Source organism: Typopeltis vanoorti, chromosome 25, assembly GCF_054136105.1.
Source record: "Typopeltis vanoorti isolate ZY-2024b chromosome 25, IOZ_Tvanoo_1.0, whole genome shotgun sequence".
Lineage (NCBI taxonomy): Eukaryota > Metazoa > Arthropoda > Arachnida > Uropygi > Thelyphonidae > Typopeltis > Typopeltis vanoorti.
Genome location: NC_143573.1, coordinates 20,575,560 through 20,601,640, shown reverse-complemented (window position 1 = coordinate 20,601,640; position 26,081 = coordinate 20,575,560). Strand labels below are relative to the sequence as shown.

At 35.6% G+C, this 26,081-nt stretch overlaps 1 protein-coding gene and 1 non-coding gene across 4 annotated transcripts in view; one reads left to right on the top strand and one right to left on the bottom strand.

The window, feature by feature from the left end:
• LOC150092591 (low-density lipoprotein receptor-like) overlaps window positions 1-26,081 on the bottom strand; it is a 400,302-nt gene that overhangs the window by 56,027 nt on the left and 318,194 nt on the right. The gene's annotated exons all lie outside the window — the stretch shown is intronic.
• LOC150092593 (U6atac minor spliceosomal RNA) lies at window positions 20,110-20,229 on the top strand. Its single transcript, XR_016550556.1, has one exon. It is a non-coding gene; the product is annotated as a U6atac minor spliceosomal RNA (small nuclear RNA).

The window sequence follows — 26,081 nt, the reverse complement described above, 5'->3', positions numbered from 1 at the left end:
AAGCTACAAATTCAGTTACTCAAGAAGATTTTTCAATACTGAACACTGATGGAACGAAAAATAGTAAAAGATTGAAAATAATGCAGGAAACAGAGAACCAAGAATTATATGAAAGGATAAATTTATATAATTAATAATATGATATACAGCAGAAATATATGACAACAAAATATTCTGAAATCAACGTGAATATAAAAGTGTGTAAGAAGCGTAAGGATGGGGTATGCATGATGAACTAGCACAGTTAATCCTGTTTAATACTTTTTTTTTTTTAATATCAATATATCTTTCTAAAATAAATTTTAATTTATATTATATTAGCAATAGGGACAGATGGGATATCAGCACAGGTGCTAAAAGAGTGTTCAACTCAACTGGCTATTCCTCTCACCAAGCTATATAATTTGAGTCTCAGAACAGGGAAAATTCTGCAGGAATAGAAAGAATGTATGGTAATTCCATTGCATAAGAGTGGTGCAAAGACCAATGTAACAAACTATCGGCCAATTAGTATTTCAGGAGTGGTGGTGAAAATTTCGGAAAAATTAGTTATGCCCGCATTCAGAAATGGGTTGACAGTGAATCTCTACTTTGCAATGAACAGAATGAGTTTACTAAAGAAAGGTCATGTTTTAGCAACTTGATCATATTCTATAATAATGTTACCATTGAACTAGACAAGGGGAATGGATACACCATGATACTTTTGGATTTTGCTCATGCTTTTGACATAATACAGCATAAAAGACTGTTGCATAAATTGGAGAATATCTGTTTGGATTATAAAATAGCATGGATAAGAGGATGGCTGACTTACAGATATCAAAAAGTGGTAATGGGGGGGGATGTGAATCTGCAAGATTTAAGGTAACTGGTTGTGTACCGGAAGGATCAGTCCTTGGTCCACTGCTATTCAATCTGTACATTAATGATATTGGGAAGGTTTCAACAGCTCGCATACAGCTATTATTGGTGATTCAAAGATAGATAGGATAATCAGGAATGCTGCTGATATGCTGTACCTGCAGAATGATGTCATGCACATTGGCACAATTAGATATCTAATGGTGTATTATATTGGTGGGATTATGCTAGAAGAAGCTGATCAGAACAACTCAAAAGATAATTGCAATGCTGAAACGAACTTTCACATGTAAAGATATGGATATTATTTTGTCTCTTTACAAAACTTTGATTCTGATGTCAGATGAAAAGACGTGCTGTTAGAGAGCTCCTGAAAGATTTGTGATTTTTGTTGATTTATTAAGTGTTTTCTTAAATTTAATTGTGTATTTTTAGTATATTATTGTAGTTTTTTAGTATATTATTGTAGTTTTTTAGTGTAATTATTGTACTATAGCATTTTATAATATAATTGCAGAAATATTATTAGTTTTTACAAAATGGCACCGAAAATTCGTCATAACAAGGCAGTGTCTAAAACTCAAGTGGTTGCTACTGAGGAGAGCATTTGTACTGATGAACAAACTGGTGCAGCAATGATGATAATTTATCTGAGGATAAGATGACATTAGAAATATCTTGATTAAAAGAAATTATTAGAAAATCTACCAGGGAATTGGAAAAGGTGGGAAAAACGTTTGACAAAATTTTAGACAGGATAAGAAAAGGGATCAGAACAAGAACAGGCAAGAAAGTATTGAACTTGGTAATCAAAATATTAATAACAACAAAGTAAGTTAGTTAAAATCTAACAAAAAAAGAGGTCATATGGTATGGTGACTCCATTTTAAAATTTGTGCTTGCCTAGGCAGTCACCACTTCTAGTTTTCCGGGACCACAAATTAAAAATATGACAAACTTAATTGAAAACCAAAAGAAATGTAGAACCAAAGAAAAGTAAAAGAAATGGTAGTTCTGGTAGGTACAAATAATTTAAGTAGTGACAAATATAGTATAAGAGAAGATATGAAAGGTCTGTTGAAAGAAATGTGAGAGAGTAAAAATTGTTGGATTACTACCCAGATATGACTACTGAATTAAGAAGAAGGGCGATGATAGCAAATGATTTCACACACAGGCTGTATAGAAGATACGGATGCAAGTTTTTAGATGTGTGGGGTGTGTTTGATGGCAGAAAAGATGTATAAGAAGGATGACCTTCACTTAGATTCATTTGGCATCAGAAGCCTGGAGAAATTACTTCTTGGTATGAGACCTAATGCAGAGAGTCAGGGAAACAAGATAATCAAAGGAGGAATGCAAAAAAGTGTGTGAAAGTTCAGCTATGGTATGCAAACATGACAAAGATAAATGTCTTCGATGGTTACGTATGTGGCTAAGGGGTGGAAAAATATGCTTTAGGTTCAGACATTTTAAATATGTCTGGGGAGGGAAAAGAGAAAATTCTAGAACAAAAACAAATAAATTGCATATCTAATTATAATTATTAAAAGAACACGTAAGACCACAGTAATAACGTTTTAATTAATAAGGTACAGATATTTCATGCTAAAATAATAGTACATCTTCAGTGTCACACAAACAGTTATAGGAACGGAATACAAGTAACGAACATTCGGTGGATCACCTATTAAAATACAACTGTTGCTGCATGCTAGGAAATGATAGAAAGTAATAATTAATATTTAAGATAATTGGTTTTTTATTGATTACATAAAATAAAAGTCTCCCAGATCTTCCAGAGAGAGAGAGAGAAAATCATTTTGATTTAAATTCAGTCAGTGTAAAATAGCTTCATAACTTTCTTTAAAAAGGAGTTCATATTTGAACCTGCATCGATGGAGGAGAATAGCTTTATCCCACTGGATATTATGAGAGGTGCTTAAGGGTCAAAGCTGTATAACTGAGAGGAGACCTCCACATGGCCTTTAAGGAATACGGAGAACTGACCAGGGCTTCTGACCTAATGTCCAATCCTCACCTTCTCGTGGTGCACCCTGTTGGGTATCTACTTGGACACTGAACGAACGAGGATGGGCTGGCATTTTGGGATTTAGCCAACCAAATTGTATTTTTATTGGTTAAACCAAAATAAATAAATGATGGTACAACATGACAAAATTTCATGCCGGCTGCGGCATTGCCTGGTTAAACAAGGCCCCCGTTGTTTTCGCCAGAGAACCGGGGCGAACAGCGAAAAGTCAGCTACTGGAACAAATCTGAAAACAAACCCCAACTCAACATCACCAGAGTTAAAGATCGGTACTATCAAACGTAAGAAGCCTGAATGGCAGAGAAATGGAGCTAGCTGAGGAATTAGATAAGTACCAGATCGACATAATAGGGGTGACTGAAACAAAAAAGACCAAAACTGGTGAGATCTTTCTGAGCAATAAATACAAAATGTTATATTCAGGCAATGACAATCAAGGAAAAGAAGGAGTAGCCATAGTATTCAACACAAAATACGAGGCTAATCTTCTTGAATGGCAGTCAGTCTCAAGTAGAGTAATGTGGGCAAATATGAGAATGGGGAACTGGACAATGAGACTTATTTGTGCCTATGGTCCCACAGAAGGTTCTACTAAGGTAGAAGTGGAAGAATTTTTTGATGCTTTAGAAAAAGCAACGGACACAATGAAAAATGAAAAGTTGGTCCTCGTTGGGGATCTAAATAGCAGAGTAGGAAATGATTGTGAGACATACAAAAATATTTTGGGAAAATTTGGAGAAAAGAGCAAAGCTAAGGACATGGACTGGTTATTACTAACACCATGTTCCAACATAAAAATGTGCACAAATTCACATGGAGAGAAGAGGCTAGGAATAAGAAAAGTCTCATTGATAATGTTATTGTTGATAGTGATGTTTTCTCCCTGGTGCAGGACACCAGAGTATACAGAGGATTTGAAATTGGAAGTGATCACTATTTAGTCTTGAGCAGGATAAAATTGAATTTCATATTGAAAAGAATGACATGTAAGAAAGTTTTAAAGCGAATAAAAGTTGAGCAGCTCTCAGATGTGAACTGTAGACTAAAATACACAAAGATTATTGAAGAAAAAATGAAAGAGTTTTAGAACAGGAACCAAACCTTGGAGATTCAGTGGCAATCCTTCAAGAAAACACTGATTGATTCAGCCAGAGAGGCATGTGGTGAGGTTGTCTGCAAGGACAGAAAAATCAGAACTCCATGGTGGATACAGGAAGTTAAAGAGGCAGTGAAGGAAAAGAAGAAAGCATATCAAAAGTTCCTGTCAAATAAGTCAGCTTGTGCTCTTAGAGAATACAGAGACAAATGCAGGAATGCTAAACACTGTATAAAACTAGCTAAACGAAAGTCATGGGAGGACTTTGACAAGAATATAGAAAATAAATATCAAGAAGGTGGCAAAATATTCTGGAGGTTGCTGAAGAAGCTTAGGAATGGAGGAAAGAGTGCTGTAAAAGGAGTTAGAGATGATAAAGGTGACATAAAAAGTGGAATAAAAGATATCCTTGAAGTATGGAGTAATTACTTTGAAAAACTGCTAAATGAAACAAGCAGTGATGATAGCACAGTGGTAAAAAACACTGACCAGGCATGCAGTCAGGAATACATATCCATACTTGAAGTATAAAAAGCCATCAAAGGCTTGAAATGTGGAAAGGCAGCAGGAGTAGATGATATTCGACCAGAAATGCTGAAGTATGGCGGTATAAGAATCTTACAGTGGCTGCACTGCATAGTTCAGAAAGCCTGGACAGAGGGATGAATTCCTGATGATTGGAGTAGAGCTCTAATAGTACCCATATATAAAAAGGGAAATAAAACTGAATGTGAGAATTACATGAGGTATTTCCCTACTGAGTGTTCCTGGCAAAATCTATGCAAGTATACTTGAGAAACGGTAGAAGAATTGTGGAAGAAAAGCTTGGTGAAGAACAAGCTGGATTCAGGCCAAACAGAGGCTGTCAAGATCAGATCTTCACTTTACGACAAATAGTCGAGAAAGCATGGGAATATAACAAAGATCTGTATTTAAGCTTTGTCGATTTGGAAAAGGCATATGATAAGGTGTCAAGAGAGAAGCTATTCAATACACTGCAGTTATATGGTGTGAATGGGGCATTATATCAAGCAATACTTAGTCTTTATTTGAGTTGTAAGTCAGCAGTTAGAATTGAAGGAAGTACAGGAAGATGGTTTAATGTTAAATCTCATTGTGAGACAAGGATGTACATTATCTCCTCTTTTATTCATTATCTATATGGATCATATTATGAAGGAAAGTGATATTAAACCTGATATCAAAATTGGAGATGTTAATGTCAGCTCTTTGCTTTATGCAGACAATGTTATACTTCTAAATACATCTTCTGCAAGTCTGCAAGATTCCCTGACTAAATTGAATAACTGTTGTAATAGTGTCAGCAATGAAAAGACAAAGACAATGAAAATAGGCAGAATCATTGAAAATGTCAACTGTGTTGTGAATGGAGACCCTGGAACAAGTAAAACATTTCAGCTACTTAGGCACGATTTTTACTGAAGATGGTAAATTAAATATAGAAATAGACAACAGAATCAGCAAAGCTGGTATGATGGGAAGTCAATTGAATAAATTCATACGGAATAAGAGAGCAATTAGTCAGAACACTAAATCAGCTGTATACAAGACAGTGTTCAAGCCAGTTTTAACTTATGGATCTGAGAGCTGAGGCAGAAGTAAAACACTTGACCAAAGACTAGAGACCGCAGATATGAGAGTCCTGAGAAAGATTATAGGCGTGAACAGATGGCATCAATGGCAATATCATATTAAAAATGAAGATATTAGGAAAGAACTTGACATTGTCTGCATCCAGGAATGCATTAGCAGAGCTAATCTCAGGTGGTATGGTCACCTAAACAGAATGGGCGAGGAAAAATTAGCAAAACAAGTGTTCCCTGCCAGGTAGGCAGCAAAACGACCCAGAGGAAGACCAAGATATAGGTGGATTGATACGGTACAAAGTGCCTTAGACGATATATATGTAAGATCTGATAATGTTGGAGTCTTGACAAGTAACAGACTGATTTGGAGGAAAATTGTAGATAGGAAGTTAGTAATGATATAATTTTTTCATGTAGTACTATCATATCCTGTACACCCCTTGTGGGTACATGGCAGGAATTTGATGATGATATTATGAGTAGTGTTAATACTGTGTTGTGCTAGACCAGACTTCTGAGGTTTGTTGTATTCAATATAATATTGATGTTCTTTAATTCTTTTTTCCACAAAATGGCCAGTTTGTTCAAAATAAGAAAAATTGCATTCACGTGGTAAACACCAGCCAAAGATAGAGATGACAGTTTATCCTTTGTAGAAGGCAATAAAGAGGAAATTTTGTTAATAGGAACATACGTGAGAATCAATTGGTATACTTTTTCAAAATTCTGCCTATAGGTTCAGAGATTCCTGGAATATAAGGGATTGGAACTCTGCAGACTGTTGAAGAAACCTTAGGTATTAGAACGTAAGATTCAATTATCTGTTGGATTTGATTGGGGTTGTAATTATTCTATTCCATTAACTTTTTAATGATGGAAAGTTCTTGCAAATTAACTGGAAAAGAGCAAACTTTATGTGCTCTATTAATTAGAGATTTAGGAATGCCAAATTTTTGAGATGTGTGGTGAACAGACTTTATATGAATGTATCAGCCAGTAAATGTGGGATTTTGAAAGAAATAAGGTACCAGAAGAAGTTCGAGTAAGGAGGATGTCCAAAAATGGTAAAGCACCAGGATTTTCTTTTTCCATGGTGAATTGAATACGTGTGATAAACTGTCATCTCTATCTTTGGCTGGTGTTTACCAAATACCATGTGAATGCGATGTTTCCGCAGCAACAATTTGGACAAACTGGCCATTCTGTGGAAAAAAGAATTAAAAAACATTAATATTATATATACTTTTTTTTTTATATAACGAAACCTGTGGTGAATTCATCACTAAAAAATACACGTAATAACCACAGTAATGACTATTTAATTCGTAAATATTTCATCCCAAGTATCTTGGGACATCATCAGCATAGTAGTTCAAACAATACTAGGAATAACATACAGTTAGGGTGCATTCTCAATATGCACCCTATTAGGGGAATCTCAATATGCGTGCAGTAAAGTGTTATAGAAGTAAATTAAATATAACTGAAAAAATTTTTTAAAAATTTAAAAAAAAAATTAAAAAAACAAATATATATACATACATACATACATATATATATATATATATTATACAGTAAAACCCTGTTTTTACGTTCCCGCAATTTACGATTTCCTGCAATTTATGTCCTTTTCCGTTGATCCCGTCTTAAGGCCTATTCTTATGATATAGTTTCCTCGCCATTAACAACTTGCTGTGGACGTTATTTCCCGTGATTTGCGTTTTTTTCTCGGGTGGCAATACTGATTTTCGAATCTATTTCTGTTCCCACATGGCGTTGCTTTCAGCTGTAGTTTCATTTCTGCCATCACAGTGACATGCACGTTTGCAGCAGTAATGTAGTGATGAGCGATACCGTGATTTTTCATTTACAGTACGAATTGATATTGCAGAATTTCTGCTACGTAATTTAGCGTGTGAAAGTTGCTTTCAAGTTGTGGTGGTGGATTATCCATATTAGTAACATGGAGAAAAAAGACAGAAAATGTATTTCGGTAGAAGAAAAGATGGCAATTCTGCGACGTGTAGATTGGCATGCCAGAATACATGTGCATTTAGCAAAAGATCTTGGACTCTCCGTGTCCACTTTGAACACGATAGTAAAAAACAGGTCAAGCATTGAACTCAATGCAAAGCAATCTGGCGCTGTTTAAAAAAAAAAAAAAAAAAAAAAAAATCAACAATTAAAGATTTTTTTTTAAATAGAAAAATGTAAGTAATTGTATATTCATTTATTTTCAGCTATTAAATTTTGTAATCTAGAACGTAGACTCACATACTAGCAGTAAGTCATCTTTTAGTCTTTTTTAAAATGTTTTTTTACATTTCTTGCTATTTACACTTTTTTTGATCAGTCCCCTGAAAAGTGTAAAAAAAGGGGTTATACTGTATATATATATATAGATTATTTTACACAATTTTGTATGACAATTTCCTATACTTGAGGAATGGTAAGAACATCGTTTCAGTTTAAATTTGGTCTGTGTAGTAGGGCTTCAGCACTTTCTTTATATAAATGTTCATATTTATATAAACATCTATGTAAAAGTTTCGACTTCTCCCAATGGGTCCTATGGTTTGGATTTTCAACTGTGTTGGAAGAGACCAGATTTCTGCGGTTTGAAAAGACGAATGTGGTCTTGATGTTCCGAGATGCGTTTCTGAACAGACCTACCTGTCTGACCAAAGTAAGACAATCTGTAGGAGCATGGGATCTCATACGCCAGGTAACATCAGAGGTGAGAGTTTATCCTTAGGAGAAGGTAACAAGGTATAGATTTGGTTGATAGGTTTGAAAGTAGTGGAAAACTTGTATTTCTTCATAATTTTTGAAAGACGTTCGGTGATGCCTTTGACATAAGGTATGAGAATCCTATGGACTTCTTCTGGTCTGAGTTGATGTGTGGGAAGGTGACTGATGATTTTTTGAGTTGTTTTAAGATTATATCCATTTAGTATAGCTGTATTTTTGATTATTTCTAGTTCTTGGTTTAGTGAATGTTCAGAGGAGCAGAATTTGTGTGCTCTGGAAACTAGTGATTTAATGATGCCAAATTTCTGAGATGGATAATGAGCAGAAGAATTGTGAATGTAGCGACCTGAAAATGTAGGCTTGCAATAGACAGACGTGGCGATGAAACTGTCTTCTTTTCTTTGAATGTGTAAATCCAGTAAGGAGATACCCTGTGGAGATTCTTTTTCTAGCGTAAAGTTGATGCGAGGGTGAAGAAGGTTTATTTTATCTAGAAACGGTTGTAATTCCTGTTTGGGATGATCCCAAGCTGCAAATACGTTGTCGATCGTAACCAAATTTTTAATTTGGGTTCAAAAGTGAATACTTTTTTCTTCAAGGTGTTCTAGAAACAGGTTTGCTAAGTTTGGTGATAAAGGAGATCCCATTGCTGTTCCTTCTTCTTGGAAATTTGACCTTTCCAGGTGAAGTAACCGGATGTAATAACAAATTTGAATAATTCAACTATATCAGAAGGAATTTTTTGAGTTAATAATTCTACTGTTTCTTTGTGAGGCATGTTGGTGAAGAGGGAGACAATGTCCGCTAATTAACAAATCAGTTTTTAACAGCTGAATGTCTTTTATTTTTGCATGAAACTCTGTGGAATTTTAGATTGAAGAGGCTGAGTGGCCTATGTGAGGACAGAGAAGGTTAGATAAGAATCTTGGTAACTTGTAAGTAGGCCTGCTAATAGAATCTATGACGGGTCTGAGAGGAACATTAATTTTATGAAGCTTAGGTAAGCCATAAATTCTGGGAGGTCTAGTATGGTATGTCTTGAGTTTTTTAATTGTTTCTTCATCTAAGATGATATTCGACCAGAAATGCTGAAGTATGGTGGTAAAAAAGTCTTACAGTGGCTGCACTGCATAGTTCAGAGAGCCTGGACAGAGGGATGAATTCCTGATGATTGGAGTAGAGCTCTAATAGTACCCATATATAAAAAGGGAAATAAAACTGAATGTGAGAATTACATGAGGTATTTCCCTACTGAGTGTTCCTGGCAAGATCTATGCAAGTATACTTGAGAAATGGTTGAAAAGAATTGTGGAAGAAAAGCTTGGTGAAGAACAAGCTGGATTCAGGCCAAATAGAGGCTGTCAGGATCAGATCTTCACTTTACGACAAATAGTCGAGAAAGCATGGGAATATAACAAAGATCTGTATTTAAGTTTTGTCGATTTGGAAAAGGCATATGACAAGGTGCAAAGAGAGAAGCTATTCAATACGCTACAGTTATATGGTGTCAATGGGGCATTATATGAAGCAATACTTAGTCTTTATTTGAGATGTAAGTCAGCAGTTAGAATTGAAGGAAGTCTAATTATAAGAATAGGCTAGGTGGTAATTTATTATGGCTATACACAAATACCACATCATATTCAATAAATGTTGATTTATTGAATATGATGTGGCCTAAGATTGTTGGCATTAGTGAAACCTGGCTATCAGAATCAAATATGGTAAGTGGGATCGAGTGTAACGGGTATACTATTTTTAGGAATGACAGAAGAGATGGGGGGGGGGGAGTGCTACTAATGATAACAGATGACGTAATCCCAGTTAGGGTAGAAACATAAGAAAACAATGATGGTAACAATGTCCCATGTAGTGGTGAGATTGAGTCTATCTGGTGAAGTGGTGATTAACAGAATGAAATATATGGTGGGGGTGTTGCTACAGACCTGGCAGCTGAGTTGCAGGAGACGAAGAAATGCATCACCGATTTAGTCTTATGGGTACCAAACGAATTATCATTATGAGTGACTTTAATTTTCCAAACATTGATTGAGTAAAAAAGAAATTTCATGATAAGAAAGAAGAGGAATTTATTGAATTGTTATGAGACAACTTTCTCAAGCAGCATGTGAAAGAAGGAACTCGAGGTCAAAGAGGGTTCGATTTGCTCATAGCATCAGAAGGGGTCTCTGTCAAGAATATGACTATTTTACCACAAATTGGTGATGGTGATCATGCTGTACTTTCTTGGGAAGTATCTAATTGTTTGATGCTCCGATTAAACAAGGTTAGTTACATGCTGAACTACAAAGCTGGAAATTATGATCAAATTAGTTTTTGATCAGCAATGTATGGCAATCTTTGAAAAAGTGCTTAAATGAGGTGGTATCTGAATGTATCCCTAGTGTTTGAAAAATAAAGGTTGGGAGTGAAATGGATGTCCAACCTTATTAATCAAGAAATCCACAAGAAGAAGATCATTTGGAAAGAATAGCGTGAGAATAAGAGTGAAAGGAGCTATGAAATATATGAGGTTCAGGCCAGAAAAGTAACAAGTATTGCGAGGAAAGCTAAATTGGAGTATGAAAAGAAATTGGCCATGAATTTTATCGTTATGCCATAAGTAAAAGAAAAAATGAATGTGGAAGAATAACTTTACTGAATGCAGATGGTACTTGAGTGTCGGAAGGTAATGAGATTGTTCAGTTAATGAGTGCTCACTTTGCTAAGATATATTAACCAGATGTATGTAACATGGTGCACAGTGCTAGGGCTACATTGGATGACGGGTCAGAGGGTTCATGAAAATGAGGTTAAAGAGCTCTTGCATAACCTGGATAAGAATTTGCCTATAGGGACAGATGGAATATCAGCCAATTTACTAAAGGAATGTTCAGCCGAATTGGCTAGGCCTTTCACACATTTGTATAACTTGAGTCTCAGCTCAGGAATGGAAGGAATGTATGATAGTTCCATTGTACAAGGGTGGTGCAAAAACTGATATGTCTAACTATAGACCTATCAGTATCTTTTGTGTGGTAGTGAAGATTTTAGAGAAGTTGGTAAGAACTCGCATACAGAAATGGGTAGCCAAATATGCTATACTCTGCAAGGAATACCATGGGTTTACCTAAAGGAAGGTCATGTTTTAGCAATTTGTTTATATTTTATAACAATGTTACGGCCGAGTTAGATAAAGGGAATGGATACACTATGATAATGTTGGATTTTTCTAAGGCATTTGATAGGATACCACACAACAGGCTGTTGCGTAAACTGGAGAATACGGGATTGGAATATAATCTATTGACTTGCATCAGGGGATGGTTGACAGACAGGTATCAAAAAAGTGGTATACAGTGGGTGTGAATCTGCCAGATTTAAAGTAACCAGTGGTGTATCTCAGGGTTCAGTCCTTGGGCCATTATTGTTCAATCTATACATTAATGACATCAAGCAGGGTCTAGCATTAGATTTGCAATTGTTTGCTGATGATGCAAAGATAAGCAGGGCAATCAGGGATGATACTGATATTCAGAACTTACAAAATGATTTGAATAGACTGGAAATTTGGACAAAAAAAATGGCTGTCAATTTAATGTTAGTAAGTCAAAGTTTTGCACTTTGGCATGATTAGAATTCCAGTGGCATATTATATTAACGGTGTTATGCTACAAGAAACTGAAGAGGCAAGGGATCTTGGCATATTGGTGAATAGAAATTTAAAGTTCCAACATCACATAGCAAAAGTTGCAAATATAACTCAGAGGATAATTGTGATGTTGAAGCGAATCTTGACATGTAAGGAAAGGAAATCATTTGGCCTCTTTATAAGACCACACCTAGATTATTGTGCGCAGATTTTGTCTCCCAGGTTCCAAGGGGATAAAGAAGCTGTGGAGAGGGTGCAGAGAAGAGTTACTAAGATTATATCTTGATTATGGGATTTAGATTATGAGGACAGACTGTGAGTGTGTAGATTGCAGACTCTGGTTGACAGGAGAAAGAGGGGTGATATGATAGTCTATAAAGAAGTCTATAAACTTTTGAATGGGTGCTATAGGATATCAACTGATGAAATTTTTCATTATATGGAGGGTGGGGAGAGAACATGGGGCATCCATGGAAGTTAAATTTATTTGCAGTCAAGAAAGGAGTAAGAGCTAGGTTTTTCTCCCAGAGAGCAGTGAGTGAGTGGAATAATTTGCCCTTAGGGGTAGTGAGTGCATCTAGTGTGGATGAATTTAAGGGAAGGTATGATAGCTTGTTTGGGTGATTTATAGCCTCCCTCGATGAGTTCTTGACTCCATAGAGGTCTCAGATGATGATGATGATGATGATGATGATAATAAGAAGACCTCACTTGGAATACTGTGCACAGGTTTGGCTGTTTTTTTTTCCATTGTGATTTTGATACAGTGGAGAGAGAGAGAGAGAGTATCAAGCAGAGTTAAAAATGATATCTGTATTGTGGAATACTGATTATGAAGACAGATTGAGAATTTGTAGACTGCAGACACTAGCAAACAGGAGAAAGAGAGGCTATATTATTGAGACTTACAAACTTCTGAAAGGATCATACAGGATTTCAGTTAATGGAATTTTTCATTTTATGAAAGATGGGGAAAGAACAAGAGGGCATCTTAGAAGCCGAGAATGAATGCCACTTTTTCTCTCATAGTAGTGCGTGACTGAAATGGATTGCCATTGGATGTTGTGTGTGCATGCAGTGTGAATGAATTAGTATGATAAGTATGATAGTTGGTGTGTAGTATGTTGCCTCCTTCAGTGAGTTCCTGACCTGAAGCTCTCTTAATAATAATAATAACAATACTGATTAGATTTATTAACCTTATGGAGCTGGTATTTTGGAGCAGTTCCACATCCACTAGATTCTGCGATGTGCATTAGTTTTTAAACAGGGGTGATAGAAAATTTATTTTTTAAATTCATGTCACATTTTTCACTCTTTTGCTAATAACATCCATATATAGTTATCCATACAGAACTGAACTTCCAACCTGTTGAACCCAATACTCCCATTCATCTTTCAATTCCATCTGCTACTGCTCTCTGGAAGAGCCTTCTACATTGTTCTCAAAGACTAACTCCAGCTCTTCAAAAGGAATATCAGCAAATTACTTTTCTCTTGGCCTCTGACCACACATGACATTCATTTGCTATAGGTTTTGCAGTTTCTTATATATGGAAGTGATATATATATATATATATATATATATATATATATATATAAAGAAGAAATTCAGTGCTTTCTTAAATATACTTGTACAGTTTTTTTTTTTTTTTTTTTTTTTTTTAATGTTTGAGAAATTGACCAGGATATAATGTTGCAATCAAACTCTTAATTTGCAAGACTATTATCATCCCAACTTTGCAGTAAGATTAAAAAATGTGTATCACATAATTATAAGTACATGAAAATCTAACAAAATGCTACCAATGTTACCTTAGAGTAATCCTTGGGATTCAGTGAAAGGGCAGGTGAACTTACTACATCACTGTGTTGGTTTGGTATTAAGGAAATTATCATTCATTACCAACTTTTCTAGACTGGCTATGTTTAGAAAAGTTGGTAGTTGTCAACTTTTAACAAGAAGACACTTATCATCTTGTATGTCAAATGCCCACTGCAGATCTCAAAACTAAAGGTAATCCAAAAAACAACAGAGGAGGACAAAAGTGCATCAAGGATAACCTAAAGACAAATATGATGAAATATGAATGATTAACAACTCAAAAGTGCCCATGATTAATCAAAATTAAGAACAACAGTGCTTACAGAGCCTGAGCATTTTTCAAAGTGTACAGAGTAACTGAACTGGTTAGGTATGGATTGTGTGTATTTTACAATACCTACAATGCATAATTCAAAATGCCTGGTCAGAGGATTGAAACCTGGATGACTGGAGTAGAATTCTCACAGTACCCATATATCCTCATCCTCATACGTATATTAGGTCTAGTGGCCTGTTACATTATTATTAGGCATAGCCTATTACGATTTGAAACTGCGACTGCTTCAAGGATAAGGTGGTAAGCCCTATGCTTCCTGTGTGCCCTACATCTGTAGATGTGTTCAAGGGGACAGTTTGCCTGTTCTGGGAGATGAAAAACTCAAGTTTCTAGGTGTAAAAACCCCCTAACTCCAGACCAGCTAACTCACCTTTAGTCAAAAGAGACCATATTAAGGTTCCCCACATCTTGGACAGGAATTGAACCCAGATCTTTCCAACCAAAGGGCTTCGTCTATACTGATGAGCTACGGAGGCTCACCCATATATGTGTATGTATATATATATATATATATATATATATAATAAAAATAAAACTCAATGTGAGAATTACAGAGGAATTTCTCTATTTAGTGTGTTCTAGTAAGATTTATGCAAGTATAGGTGAAAAACAGATAAGAAAAATTGTGGAGGGAAAGCTAGGAAAAAGACAAGCTGAGTTCAGATCAAACACAAGTTATCAGGATCAGATTTCTGTTTTAAGACAAATAGTCGAGAAATTATGGGAATATAACAAGGATCTGTATTTAAGTTTTGTGGAGCTGAAAAAAGACATATGACAAGGTGCAGTGAGAAAAGCTGTTCAGAGCATTACAATTATAGTGTAAATTCAACAGTATATCAAACAATACTTAATCTATATCTGAATTGTAAATCAGCGATTAGAATTGAAGGATGTACAAAAAGATGGTCTGGTGTTAAATCAGATGTGAGAAAAGGGTGCACATTATTTCCATTGTTATTCACTATCTATATGGATCACACTATGAAGGAGAGTGGTATTAAACCTGATAGACATTAGAGATGAGTTATACTTCTAAATAAATCCGGTATAAGACTGCAGGATTCCCTGAATAAATTGAATAACTGCTATAAAAAAAATTAGTATGAAAAAAACCGAAATAAAAAGACAAAGACAATGAAAATAGGCAAAAAAAAACACAATGAAATCATCAAGTGCATCCAGAAAGGAGAATCCATAGAACAAGTAAAATATTTCCACAATTTCAGAGCTAAAGTCACAAATAGATAGCAGAATTGGCAAAGTTGATAGGGTAGGAAGACCACCAAATAAATTTATATGGGATAAGAGCGTAATTAGTCTAAGCACCAAACTATCTGTCTGCAAGATAGTGCTCAAACCAATTTTAGCTTATGGATTTGCGAGTTGGGTTAGATATAAAAACATCTGTTCAAAGACTGGAAATCAAGATATAAGACTTCTGAGAAAGATTAGAGGGGTTAACAGATGGCATCAATGGCATTATCATATTAAAGGATGTGGATAGTAGGAAACAACCTGACATTCTTGTGTGTTAATTCAGGAAAAGATCCAGAAAAAAGACCAAGATTTAGGTGGATTGATACTGTAAAAAAGTGCCTTAGAAGACGGAAATATAAGATTTCATAATATTGGAGATTTAGAGATAACAGGTTAATTTGGACTAAGATTTCAATAGAAAAGTTAGTAATGATATGACTTTTTCATTAGTACTATCACTGATATCCTGTATACCCCTGCAGACACTTGTCATGGTCAGAAAACATAAGATGCTTAGGGCAAATATAATGTCACCCGAAACGATGATGAATCTTCTAATGATTTCAATATGACTATCAATCTTGATCTGATGATGCTTGTTAAAATTATTAGCAAATATTAGCAGTAATTATAAGTTACATTTTATATTCTATTAAACTAATACTTACACAGCTACTTCGAGAAATGACTACATGCTATTCAACCATACAGAGTGCCCTTTGCAAAATTTTCTCTTATCTGAGAAACTCCATTCACCAACATAAGTTTAAATCAAATCAACCTCTGCAATCCTGACTCTCAATCTATCCTCAGTTCACATTCCATAGTTCCAATACCATCACTGTTATCTGCTCTGGACCCTTTCCAGTGTTTCCTTTTCTAGATATTTAGATCTGTCATATACAGTCAGATCAATGTTTTTCATATAGTGCACAATCAGTGCACTATGAAACATTGACATAGTCCACATTCTTATCTGGATTTGTCACCACCCTTGTCATTAGAGAACTAACTCTCTGTACAATCTTCACAACTGCTTTGTGTGTCCTATACTTAAACAGCAGATAAGAACTTTGCTGGTGTATATCAACCAACCCATTCTCATATTAAGTCACTTAAATGCCTACCAATTCAACATCACTGGCATGGCATTTAAATATTCCTACAAAGACCTGAAAACTAACAACTAATAACTATCCAACACATTTCCCAGCCTGTTATAGAATGTTACCAAGCTGTGGACACAAAACACGCCTCTTTCAACAAACTCCTGTTGTCTTCTGTGAATATTCATATTTTTACTCATTTAGTCTGGTATTTGACCAATCTCTCCTACACCTTCACCACCATCACTGAAACACAGGCAACACAAATAAGATGGTGGCACTATCTTATTCTTTTTCTACTAAACAGAAATCAATATGTACAGACAAACTTAGATGTTGGAGGATGCTATTTATAACAATGCTTCACAACAGAAAAATAACAACTGAAGAAAATAACTGATTTATTGAACAAACATTTTCACTGGATTTCTAATCACTATCTTCAGAGCACAACTGTTGTAGAATATGCACACACACAACAATTTAACTGATTATTGTAGAAACAATTCAATTGTAACTGATAAGAAAATATGTCCTGCTAAGGCAACCCCTCCAGGATTGCCAGATAAAAACAAAGTTAATCAGAGAAGTCAGGCTAAGGTCTTGGAATGACTCTCCCAAAATCTTTGACAATTAATGCAGCCATACTTATTGAAATAATTCAAAGCTGATGCCAATTCTGAAAATAGTCTCTCAGACCATACAGCAGAGTTGTCTTCTTAAATTTAATCCTGTGTGAAGGAATATCCAGAGCAGAGACTTTACTCCCATCTCCCTCAAATCTTTTCACAGAACATTTTCTAACCGCTTACAACTCAAATAAAGACTAAGTATTGCTTGATATAGTGCCCCATTGACACCATACAATTGTAGCGTTCTGAATAGCTTTTCTCTTGGCACATTGTCATATGCCTTTTCCAGATCTACAGATCTTTTTTATTTCCCATGATTTCTCAACTATTTGTCATAAAGTGAAAATCGGATCCTGATAGCTTCTATTTGACCAATATCCAGCTTGTTCTTCACCAAGCTTTCCTTCCACAATTCTTCTCAACTGTCTCTCATGTATACTTGCATAAATCTTACCATGAACACTCAGTAGGGAAATACCACTGTAATTCTCACATTCAGTTTTATTTCCATCTTTATATATGATTCTGAGAGCTCTACTCTAATCATCAGGAATTCATCCCTCTGTCCAGGCCTTCTGAACTATGCAAAGACTTTTATACCTCCATACTTGAGCATTTCTGGTCGAATATTACCTACTTCCGCTCCTTTCCACATTTCAGGCTTTTGATGGGTATTTCTACTTCAAGTATGGATATGTATTCCTGATTGCATGCCTGCTGAGTGTTTTTTACCACTCTGCTGTCACTGTTTGTTTCAATTTAGCAATTTCTCAAAGTAATTACTCCATATATCAAGGATATCTTTTTGTCCATTTTTCATGTCACCTTTATCATCTCTAATTACTTTTATAGCACTCTTTCCTTCATTTCTTAGCTTTTTCAACAGCCACCAGAATATTTTGCCATGTTCTTGATATTTATTTTCTATGTTCTTGCCAAAGTCCTCCCATGACTTTTGTTTAGATAGTTTTACACAGTGTTTCGCTTTCTTACATTTGTCTTTGTATTCTCTAAGAGTACAAGCTGACTTATTCACCAGGAACTTTTGATATGCTTTCTTCTCCTTCACTGCCTCTTTAACTTCCTGTGTTCATCATGGAGTTCTGATTTTTCTCTTGCAGACAACTTCACCACATGCCTCTTTGGCTGAATCAATCAATCAATGTTTTCTTCAGGATTTGCCACTGAATCTCCAAGGTCTGGTTCCTGTTCTCAAACTTTTTAATTTTTTCTGGAATAATGTTTGTGTATATTAGCCTACAGTTCACATCTGAGAGCTACTCAACTTTTATTCGCTTTAAAAATTTCTTACGTGTTCTTCTTTTCAATATGAAATTCAATTTTATCCTCAAGACTAAATGGTGATCAATTCCAATTTCAAATCCTCTGTACACTCTAGTGTCCTGCACCAGTGCAAAAACATCACTATCAACAATAACATAGTTGATGATCCTTTCTTATTTCTTGCCTCTTCTTTGCATGTGAATTTGTGCACATTTTTATGTTAGAACATTGTGTTAGTAATAACCAGTCCATGTCCTGAGCAGAAATCCAAGGTATTTGCCATTTTAGTGTTGATTACTATAGTTACTTCTTTTCCTTGATTGTCATTGCCTGAATATAACATTTTGTATTTATTGCTCAGAAAGATCTCACCAGTTTTGTCTTTTTTGTTTCGATCACCTCTATTATGCTGATGTGGTACTTATCCAATTCCTCAGTTAGCTCCATTTCTTTGCCATTCAGGCTTCTTATGTTGATAGTACTGATATTGAACTCTGATGATGTTGAGTTGGGGCGAGTTTCAGGATTTGTTCCAGTAGCTGACTTTTCGCTGTTCACCCTGGTTCCCTGGCAAAAACAACGGAGGCCTTGTTTAACCTGGAGATGCCCCAGCCGACATGAAATTCTGTCATGTTGTACCATCATTTTATTTTGTGGTTTAAACCAATAAGAATACACTTTAGTTGGCTAAATCCCAAATTGCTAGCCCATCATTCGTTCAGTATCCACGCAGATACCTAACAGGATGCACCATGACAAGCTGAGGATTGGACATTAGGTCAGAAGCCCTGGTCGGTTCTCCACATTCCTTAAAAGGCTACATGGAGGTCTTCTCCCAGTTATACATTTTTGACCCTTAAGCACCTCTCAAAACATGCCAGGAAGAAAAATTCACTTTATATTTTATGTGAATTCTACACATAACGAGCAAAATAATCCAGAGATGCTGCACATCACACCTATTTAAGGAATTCCAGGTTTCCAATAAGTACTGTGATGATGATTTCACACTAAACAAAATTTATACATGCACTTAAAACATTTTCAAACATCCATACAGTGGGATTCAAATCCACAGACTACTGAGTGGAGAGCAACCTCTTGACTATTTGCTCGACTAACAAGAGTATTACATGAGTACTGATAGTGCTCTTACTTTACCACCCTCTCAGGTAATATAATACTAACTCTGTAAAGGGCAACCAGCACCATCAAGGTGTTGCACAAGAATCAATGCTAGACTTAATATCCAATCCTCACCTACCTCATGGTACACTCAGTTAGTAATCAGCTACTTTGATATTGAATGAATGAAAATGAGCCTTCAAATTTGGGATTTGGCTCTCCAAATTGGACTCTGTATTCGTTTAAACCATATATTAAATTATTAATATATTCGTTTAAATGATATATTACGAAATTTTATGCCAGCTGGGCCATCAACCCTGAATAAACAATTCTCAGTGTCACTAGGAAATGATAAAGAGCAAAAAGTCAACTACTGAAACAAACTCAATATTAGCATAACTCAAAACAGGTACCATCAAATTAAGAATTATTCAATGAAGAAAGAAATGGAACTGAAAGAAGAGAGAGTACTGTGTCAGCATAATTGTATTTCCAAAACAAAGAAGACAAAAATGTGTTGTATGAAAGGAGAGAAGGTTGGCACTCTCCTTGATAAGGACAGACCGGCCTCTGGGCCTAATACATATAAGTTTAAGGCACTGCCGTTTACTTCGCAGCATTTACCAATTTTTAAAGCTGGTCTGGTTAGCCGAGTGGTTAAAATATCAACTCTCCAGCCAAAAGGCTGCTGGTTCGAATCCTGCCGTGGCCATGGATGTTTGCGATTGTCTGTGAAAATATTAGTGGTGGTAGCCATTAGATGGCGTTGATGTAAAGGATGAAGGTAATTGAGGTTCACTGTAGTTAGATTGAGTGAGTGGTGGAGAAGGAGAGTTGTGGAGTGACGAGTCTTTGGACTCCCTGGAGGTATCACGTAATAATAATAATAAATGAGATTCATCTAAACAACAAATATAAGATATTGTATTCATGCATTAATGATCAGGAAGAATAACTGAACAGGAAGATAATCTTCATGTTCAGTTATTCTTCCTGATCATTAATGCATGAATATTTAAAGGTTGTATTCATGCAATAGTTGTGTTTATTTATTTTTGATATATTTATACTGTGTATGATAAGCTGTGTTATTCATGTCACTGATGCAAATGAGAACAAATAGGACCAAGACATTCTTGTGCAGGAAATTTGACATAGGGGATTTTGTGAAATATTGTGTGTGTGTGCACGCACGTGCTATGTATTCTATGTTGCCAAGAGAAAATGGATTATGGTGTGAGAACTGCAAAGGAGTTAGGAAGTGTCATAGATGTTTTACAAACCAGAAATGTGAGACTTGTCAAAAGCAGGAGAATGAAGGCAGAAAGTAGTACTGAAAGCTGTGAAACACCAAAATTCTTGGAGTGAATGGAGTTCCATGTTTAATTGATGGTGAAAGAAATGTGAAAAGGAATATAAATGAGATGACTGGAAGTAGTGGCAAGATAGTGTATGCAAAAGTTGCAGTGCTGGTACTTCAGGAGAACATGCTCACTTGCAAGTAGTCCTTCACGGGACAAAGTGTCAGATTGAAAAAAAAAAAAAAAAAAAAAAAAAAAAAAAAAAAAAAAATCAAGAGGTCCAAAGACAAAATGAAAATTCTAAGCATCAATGAGAGAAAGATCATCAGCAGATAATTTTAGGTGCCACCAATTGTATGATAAGGGGAGTACTTCATAAAAGTGCTACAAAATCTTGTTTCCCTGGTGTGAAAATCAATAATATTAGAAATGCCCTTAGAATGCAGAAAGGTAAGTTGAAAGAACTAATTGTTTGAACTGAAACCAAATGACCTGAGAGGTGAGAAATATTATATGAGAGAAGATATGAAAGAGTTGTTGGAAGAAGCAAAAAAGAACGAGAAGGCAAAGTTTGTGAGTCTGGTGCCATGCTATGATAGAGGCAAACTGAAAAGGAGGTAAATGATAGCTGAATGAATGAATACACAGGCTGTGAAGAAGAAATAATGTACAGTTTGTGGACCTGTGGCTTGAGTTTGGTAGACAAAGCATTGTACAATGCTGATGGACTGCAACTAAATGGATTTGGAGTAGTGTCCAAAGAGAGCGTTGTTCACTGAGAGTGTGGAATCACAAAGTTCTCATACTCATCCATGAAGTCATGGATGAGTATGAGAATGACCAAGTGCAGAAACTAGTCTCTCAAGCAAAAATATTGAAATAATTCAGGAAGTAAAGGTGGTTGGAGGCCTACAAGGATGCTGCAGTTTATACAAACTAATGACAGAAGTATAATGAACAAGATAGAGGAGTTTGGTATTGGTTAGTGCAACCTCAGATGAATTGCAGCAAGCAGATGACAGTTCTTTTGAGTCAATCTGGTGTGAGATTGAGGCCAATAGGACAAAATATAAAATTTGCTGTTGCTATAGGCCAGGAGGTGCCAGGAATGATGTGAAACACATGCACCAGCAGATTAATACAATGAGTGCAAGTTGAGTAATCATTATGGGGGGACTTCAACTTCAGATACATAGATTGGAAGGAGGAAAGATCACATGGAATGAAGAAAACAGAATTATACACTTACTGAGAAATAATTACTGGAAGCAGAATGTGATGGAAGAGACTCGTGGTACAAGAGTGTTGGATCTTGTTATAGAATCAAAAGACCTGTCCATAACTAAGGTGGTTACATTGCCTCCGATCAGGGAAAGTAACCATGTGGTCTTGACTTGTAAGGTAGCAAAACATATGGAAATTCTAGTAAAGAAGGGAATAGATGTTGAACTACAAGGCAGGTGATTATGATACACTAATAAGGCAGCTTGAAGCAGCACCATAGCATAAAGATCTGCAAGGAAAGAATGTTCACAGTGCAGGGGGAATAGTTAAGGGTATTTGGAAGAAGCATTATCTCACTGTATACCTAAGGTAGGGGGTAAATCAGTTGGAGTTAGATGGATGAGTACTATCATTAAGCACAAAGAATGTTGTGGAGGGTATATAAAGAGAAAGGTGACCAGCTAACTGATGAATAATACAAGAATCATGCAAGACCGGCATTGTAAGGAAGGCAAAATCAGATTATGAGAAAAATTAGCTAAACAGGCAAAACAGTTTTTTCATTATGTGGAAAGTAGGATGAAGAATGACTATGGAAAGATAACTTTAATGAATGGAGATGATAGAGAGGTAACACAGGCAGACTAAATTGTTGAGGTATTCAGTGATCATCTTGCAAGGGTATATCATACAAGCGAAGATATGCTAACAACATAGTGACAGGGACTCATGTAAAAGCAGAGGGTGAAGAATTGGAGATATTTAGTGCATTGCAGTATCTGAATGCAATTACAGCTGTGGATATTGGCTCGTGTTTTATGAGAATCTGCAGGGAAACTGGCAATGCCTTTGACTAGGCTGTTTAATTTAAGTCTCAGCTCTGGCAAAGTCCTAAGAGAATGGAAGGAAACCAAAATAATTCCTTTGCATAAAGGAGGAATAGTATCTCAGGAGTGGTACTGGAAAAGGTGGTCAAAAAGAGAATTCAGGAATGGGTGAATAAAAATATGATATTGTGTGAGGGGTGAGCATGGCTTTGTGAATGGTTGGTTATGTCTTAGTAATCCACTAACGTTTTATAAAAGAGTGACAAGTGAGTTGGATAAAAATGGCCACATGATGATACTGCTGGATTTTGCAAAGGCACTGGACAGGATACTAGATGAAACTTTGTTAAGCAAACTCCAATAAATGGGGACAGATAGGAAACTTGTGACATAGATAAAAGGGTAGCTGATGGACAGATACTGAAAAAGTAGTATGAGGAGGAACAGAATCCAGAAGGCAGGTGACTACTGATGTGCTGCAGGAGTGTGCTTGGACCACTGCTTTTTAATTTGCATATAAATGATATAGGAGATAATTTGAAGGGAGATATTCAGTTGTTTGCTGATGCTGCAAAGTTGGGTAGAGTAATAGTTAATTAAGGTGATAGAGCTTGCAGGATGATTTAAATAGGCTGAAAAACATAATGGATATTATGTTTTAATTGCTTATTTTTTTTTATTAAACAACTATTTATATTATAATGTGGTCTTAATACCAAAAACTTCCCAGAGAACTGCTAAATCACAGAAACAGCATATTGCTGAAGTAACCAAGGTAGCTCATAGGATTACTTGGTTATTGAAGAACACACTAAAAAGCAGATAAGGAAGTTATCATTCCTCTTTATAAAGCCTTGATATGACCACATCTGGATTACTGTGCTTCAGGTCTGGTCACTGGGTTTCTCAGGATGAGAAAGTAGTGGAGAGAATCCAGAGGCGAGTGATGAAAATGGTGAATGGCCTGTGAAATGTGAAACAAAGAAAGATTGAGGGTTTGTGGATTGAAAAAGTTAGTTGACGGTGAAAAGGGGACTATAAGATAGGAACATTTAAGTTACTTAAAGCCTTTTATAGGAATGATGCAGGGGAAATTTTCCCCTGCATCAATCACTTGGCTAGAGGGGAGCAGAACAAGAGGCCATCCCTCAATAAGCAAGAGTGTGGAGACTAGACTTTTTACTTGGAGAATGGTAAATGAATGGAATGGGTTGCTTGAGTCAGTTGTGAGTGCTTTATCTGTTAATGAATTCGAGGAGAAGTATGACAGATATTGTGTTGATGGTTGGGTCCCCCATGATGAGTCTTAAGACTTTATGGCAGTGCCTGTGCAATAATAATAATCTGGAATATACATAGATATACATACAAAGACACAAGCTACATTACAGCACACACAGTATACAAAGAACACTAACTTGGCAACTGCCGACAGTACTAGCCTGACCTGGTTTTTTTTTTTGGATTTATAGTTTATTTGGCACAAAAACTACAAAGGTCATACTGTGCCATACTAAAGGTTACAACATTAGCATTTACAGAAAATTGTAAACAGTATGTCTGTACAAGAATCTAGTTTCACAAAGCAGCATCTCTAGGTAAACAGAACTGCTGCAGAGGGCACAGCAACACACAAGGTTAGAGGTTATCACAGTAGTGCAAAAAAAGTTAACAATATAAGTTAATACATGTGGTAGTAAGAAAATCCTACTACATTAAATGGGAATGGAGGGAGATGGGAGAGGCAAACAAGAGGGTATCCTTGGAAGCTGTAAATAAGAGTAAGAAGCAGGTAGTTTTTCTATGGGGAGTTGTGGATGATTGGAATGCATTGCCTGAGAGTGTGGTGTCTGCAGAGAATTTGAATGTATTTAAGGCAGGGTATGATGAGCTGTGTGTATGATAAAAGGAACTCCTGCAATGAGTCTGACTCCATGGAGATCTTGGGATAATAATAACAACAACAAAGCTAGAGTCCTGTTATCTTTTTGGTTATCGACTACTAACAGATAAATTAAAAGAAAACTTATAGGTTATATTATATATATATATATAATTACACCAATACAATATATGAAATCAGAGCTGAAATTATTGCTTAGAGTCCTGAAGAGAGTATTCGCTGGAGAATACTCTCCTCAGGATTTTTGGGACACCAATTTAGGATAGCTGATTAAAATTTCACATCATCATCATGCGTATTGAGGATTTAGGCCTAGTTGGCCTGTTCCGGCCTTAGAAGTCATCATTGAATCGTTTAAGAGGATGTCTTGGTTTTCTTTCCCCTAATGGCTTGTTTTGTCAATCTTTCTATTTTCATTCTTTGAACATGTTCCATCCATTAAAATTTTACATGCTTCCGTAAATTTACATTCATTGCATTTCAGTGCAATATAAGGAAACACATTTCTTTCCAATCAATTTAGTGGAGAGCGCTAAGAGCATGATCAGAATCCCAATTTACCAAAACTGTTAAATTTAATGTTGTTAGTGTTTCTTTTTTTTTTTGGATTGGAATCAATACAAAATAAGTTATAGATGCAATGGATTTGGTAGACTGCAGTAGCCCTGGAGGTGGTGAATATTTTTCAGTTTTGTATGTTGTTTAAAGGTAGCATTAAGGTTATAATTTTTTGCATTCTATTTAGGTTACTTTATATACCTTTAAATATATTGAAATTATATGGTTTTACTGTAATCTACATTATTTCTATTTTTAGGCATAATTTTGTGAACCATTTTATTGATGGTATTTTTGCTATAACTGTTGTTGATAAACATATTATTAATAAATTGTAATTCATGCTTAACAGCTTGCTCATTGGAGTAAATTTTTTGTGAAGGTTGATGGTAGGAATTAACGTGTGTTGGTTAATATGAACAAATGAACAACACAAACACATACAATTTACTACTCAAATTCAAAACTAAAACTCACTTCCATTTGTGGATGCAATTGTCGCACATCTTCCCTCAGTCAGTCTAGCCTTCAAATTATTAGCGATAGGTTTATTAATGATAGTTATAGCAAAAATCCCATAAATAAAATTAAAGTTTAATTCTTAAAATATAAAAAGTGACCATATAATGATACAAAGAAAATGGAGAGGATCTCTTCCGAGTGTGAGATCAAT